Here is a 5,356-nt window from a genome sequence, read left to right as displayed (position 1 = left end):
TTAGGGTTAGGGTTAGGGCTAGGGTTAGGGTTAGGGTTAGGGTTACGGTCGTCTTTTGACCGAATGACTCGAAATTCGGCACGAATGTGGTCCTCTACTGGCTGAACGAGGGAGAGCAGTTCCCATTGGATTCCGTTGAAATTTGTATTTTTGGTGAATATTTTAAAGAAAAAAGTGGCCATTTTTCATGAAAACCTCAGCCCATTTTTTCAATAGCTTCCAGGTCTTTGGACCGATTGACTCGAAATCGCTCCCAAATGTGGTCCTATACTGGCTGAACAAGACACAGCAGTTCCCATTGGATTCCGGTGAAATTTGTATTTTTGGTGAATATTTTAGTGAAAAGGTACAATGTTTCATGAGACTGCCTTAAGGCTGGGGCTAGGGTTAGGGTTAGGGTTAGGGTTAGGGTTAGGGTTAGGGTTAGGGCTAGGGTTAGGGTTAGGGTTACGGTCGTCTTTTGACCGAATGACTCGAAATTCGGCACGAATGTGGTCCTCTACTGGCTGAACGAGGGAGAGCAGTTCCCATTGGATTCCGTTGAAATTTGTATTTTTGGTGAATATTTTAAAGAAAAAAGTGGCCATTTTTCATGAAAACCTCAGCCCATTTTTTCAATAGCTTCCAGGTCTTTGGACCGATTGACTCGAAATCGCTCCCAAATGTGGTCCTATACTGGCTGAACAAGACACAGCAGTTCCCATTGGATTCCGGTGAAATTTGTATTTTTGGTGAATATTTTAGTGAAATGGTACAATGTTTCATTAGACTGCCTTAAGGCTGGGGCTAGGGTTAGGGTTAGGGTTAGGGTTAGGGCTAGGGTTAGGGTTAGGGTTAGGGTTAGGGCTAGGGTTAGGGTTAGGGTTAGGGTTACGGTCGTCTTTTGACCGAATGACTCGAAATTCGGCACGAATGTGGTCCTCTACTGGCTGAACGAGGGAGAGCAGTTCCCATTGGATTCCGTTGAAATTTGTATTTTTGGTGAATATTTTAAAGAAAAAAGTGGCCATTTTTCATGAAAACCTCAGCCCATTTTTTCAATAGCTTCCAGGTCTTTGGACCGATTGACTCGAAATCGCTCCCAAATGTGGTCCTATACTGGCTGAACAAGACACAGCAGTTCCCATTGGATTCCGTTGAAATTTGTATTTTTGGTGAATATTTTAGTGAAAAGGTACAATGTTTCATGAGACTGCCTTAAGGCTGGGGCTAGGGTTAGGGTTAGGGTTAGGGTTAGGGTTAGGGTTAGGGCTAGGGTTAGGGTTAGTGTTACGGTCGTCTTTTGACCGAATGACTCGAAATTCGGCACGAATGTGGTCCTCTACTGGCTGAACGAGGGAGAGCAGTTCCCATTGGATTCCGTTGAAATTTGTATTTTTGGTGAATATTTTAAAGAAAAAAGTGGCCATTTTTCATGAAAACCTCAGCCCATTTTTTCAATAGCTTCCAGGTCTTTGGACCGATTGACTCGAAATCGCTCCCAAATGTGGTCCTATACTGGCTGAACGAGACACAGCAGTTCCCATTGGATTCTGGTGAAATTTGTATTTTTGGTGAATATTTTAGTGAAAAGGTACAATGTTTCATGAGACTGCCTTAAGGCTGGGGCTAGGGTTAGGGTTAGGGTTAGGGTTAGGGCTAGGGTTAGGGTTAGGGTTAGGGTTACGGTCGTCTTTTGACCGAATGACTCGAAATTCGGCACGAATGTGGTCCTCTACTGGCTGAACGAGGGAGAGCAGTTCCCATTGGATTCCGTTGAAATTTGTATTTTTGGTGAATATTTTAAAGAAAAAAGTGGCCATTTTTCATGAAAACCTCAGCCCATTTTTTCAATAGCTTCCAGGTCTTTGGACCGATTGACTCGAAATCGCTCCCAAATGTGGTCCTATACTGGCTGAACAAGACACAGCAGTTCCCATTGGATTCCGTTGAAATTTGTATTTTTGGTGAATATTTTAAAGAAAAAAGTGGCCATTTTTCATGAAAACCTCAGCCCATTTTTTCAATAGCTTCCAGGTCTTTGGACCGATTGACTCGAAATCGCTCCCAAATGTGGTCCTATACTGGCTGAACAAGACACAGCAGTTCCCATTGGATTCCGGTGAAATTTGTATTTTTGGTGAATATTTTAGTGAAAAGGTACAATGTTTCATGAGACTGCCTTAAGGCTGGGGCTAGGGTTAGGGTTAGGGTTAGGGTTAGGGTTAGGGCTAGGGTTAGGGTTAGGGTTAGGGTTAGGGTTAGGGCTAGGGTTAGGGTTAGGGTTAGGGTTACGGTCGTCTTTTGACCGAATGACTCGAAATTCGGCACGAATGTGGTCCTCTACTGGCTGAACGAGGGAGAGCAGTTCCCATTGGATTCCGTTGAAATTTGTATTTTTGGTGAATATTTTAAAGAAAAAAGTGGCCATTTTTCATGAAAACCTCAGCCCATTTTTTCAATAGCTTCCAGGTCTTTGGACCGATTGACTCGAAATCGCTCCCAAATGTGGTCCTATACTGGCTGAACAAGACACAGCAGTTCCCATTGGATTCCGTTGAAATTTGTATTTTTGGTGAATATTTTAAAGAAAAAAGTGGCCATTTTTCATGAAAACCTCAGCCCATTTTTTCAATAGCTTCCAGGTCTTTGGACCGATTGACTCGAAATCGCTCCCAAATGTGGTCCTATACTGGCTGAACAAGACACAGCAGTTCCCATTGGATTCCGGTGAAATTTGTATTTTTGGTGAATATTTTAGTGAAAAGGTACAATGTTTCATGAGACTGCCTTAAGGCTGGGGCTAGGGTTAGGGTTAGGGTTAGGGTTAGGGCTAGGGTTAGGGTTAGGGTTAGGGTTACGGTCGTCTTTTGACCGAATGACTCGAAATTCGGCACGAATGTGGTCCTCTACTGGCTGAACGAGGGAGAGCAGTTCCCATTGGATTCCGTTGAAATTTGTATTTTTGGTGAATATTTTAAAGAAAAAAGTGGCCATTTTTCATGAAAACCTCAGCCCATTTTTTCAATAGCTTCCAGGTCTTTGGACCGATTGACTCGAAATCGCTCCCAAATGTGGTCCTATACTGGCTGAACAAGACACAGCAGTTCCCATTGGATTCCGTTGAAATTTGTATTTTTGGTGAATATTTTAAAGAAAAAAGTGGCCATTTTTCATGAAAACCTCAGCCCATTTTTTCAATAGCTTCCAGGTCTTTGGACCGATTGACTCGAAATCGCTCCCAAATGTGGTCCTATACTGGCTGAACGAGACACAGCAGTTCCCATTGGATTCCGGTGAAATTTGTATTTTTGGTGAATATTTTAGTGAAAAGGTACAATGTTTCATGAGACTGCCTTAAGGCTGGGGCTAGGGTTAGGGTTAGGGTTAGGGTTAGGGCTATGGTTAGGGTTAGGGTTAGGGTTAGGGCTAGGGTTAGGGTTAGGGTTAGGGTTACGGTCGTCTTTTGACCGAATGACTCGAAATTCGGCACGAATGTGGTCCTCTACTGGCTGAACGAGGGAGAGCAGTTCCCATTGGATTCCGTTGAAATTTGTATTTTTGGTGAATATTTTAAAGAAAAAAGTGGCCATTTTTCATGAAAACCTCAGCCCATTTTTTCAATAGCTTCCAGGTCTTTGGACCGATTGACTCGAAATCGCTCCCAAATGTGGTCCTATACTGGCTGAACAAGACACAGCAGTTCCCATTGGATTCCGTTGAAATTTGTATTTTTGGTGAATATTTTAAAGAAAAAAGTGGCCATTTTTCATGAAAACCTCAGCCCATTTTTTCAATAGCTTCCAGGTCTTTGGACCGATTGACTCGAAATCGCTCCCAAATGTGGTCCTATACTGGCTGAACAAGACACAGCAGTTCCCATTGGATTCCGGTGAAATTTGTATTTTTGGTGAATATTTTAGTGAAAAGGTACAATGTTTCATGAGACTGCCTTAAGGCTGGGGCTAGGGTTAGGGTTAGGGTTAGGGTTAGGGTTAGGGCTAGGGTTAGGGTTAGGGTTAGGGTTAGGGCTAGGGTTAGGGTTAGGGTTAGGGTTACGGTCGTCTTTTGACCGAATGACTCGAAATTCGGCACGAATGTGGTCCTCTACTGGCTGAACGAGGGAGAGCAGTTCCCATTGGATTCCGTTGAAATTTGTATTTTTGGTGAATATTTTAAAGAAAAAAGTGGCCATTTTTCATGAAAACCTCAGCCCATTTTTTCAATAGCTTCCAGGTCTTTGGACCGATTGACTCGAAATCGCTCCCAAATGTGGTCCTATACTGGCTGAACAAGACACAGCAGTTCCCATTGGATTCCGTTGAAATTTGTATTTTTGGTGAATATTTTAAAGAAAAAAGTGGCCATTTTTCATGAAAACCTCAGCCCATTTTTTCAATAGCTTCCAGGTCTTTGGACCGATTGACTCGAAATCGCTCCCAAATGTGGTCCTATACTGGCTGAACAAGACACAGCAGTTCCCATTGGATTCCGGTGAAATTTGTATTTTTGGTGAATATTTTAGTGAAAAGGTACAATGTTTCATGAGACTGCCTTAAGGCTGGGGCTAGGGTTAGGGTTAGGGTTAGGGTTAGGGTTAGGGTTAGGGCTAGGGTTAGGGTTAGGGTTAGGGTTACGGTCGTCTTTTGACCGAATGACTCGAAATTCGGCACGAATGTGGTCCTCTACTGGCTGAACGAGGGAGAGCAGTTCCCATTGGATTCCGTTGAAATTTGTATTTTTGGTGAATATTTTAAAGAAAAAAGTGGCCATTTTTCATGAAAACCTCAGCCCATTTTTTCAATAGCTTCCAGGTCTTTGGACCGATTGACTCGAAATCGCTCCCAAATGTGGTCCTATACTGGCTGAACAAGACACAGCAGTTCCCATTGGATTCCGTTGAAATTTGTATTTTTGGTGAATATTTTAAAGAAAAAAGTGGCCATTTTTCATGAAAACCTCAGCCCATTTTTTCAATAGCTTCCAGGTCTTTGGACCGATTGACTCGAAATCGCTCCCAAATGTGGTCCTATACTGGCTGAACGAGACACAGCAGTTCCCATTGGATTCCGGTGAAATTTGTATTTTTGGTGAATATTTTAGTGAAAAGGTACAATGTTTCATGAGACTGCCTTAAGGCTGGGGCTAGGGTTAGGGTTAGGGTTAGGGTTAGGGCTATGGTTAGGGTTAGGGTTAGGGTTAGGGCTAGGGTTAGGGTTAGGGTTAGGGTTACGGTCGTCTTTTGACCGAATGACTCGAAATTCGGCACGAATGTGGTCCTCTACTGGCTGAACGAGGGAGAGCAGTTCCCATTGGATTCCGTTGAAATTTGTATTTTTGGTGAATATTTTAAAGAAAAAAGTGGCCATTTTTCATG

Source organism: Pagrus major, chromosome 3 (genome assembly GCF_040436345.1).
Source record: "Pagrus major chromosome 3, Pma_NU_1.0".
NCBI classification, from domain to species: domain Eukaryota; kingdom Metazoa; phylum Chordata; class Actinopteri; order Spariformes; family Sparidae; genus Pagrus; species Pagrus major.
This window is presented reverse-complemented; position numbering follows the sequence as displayed.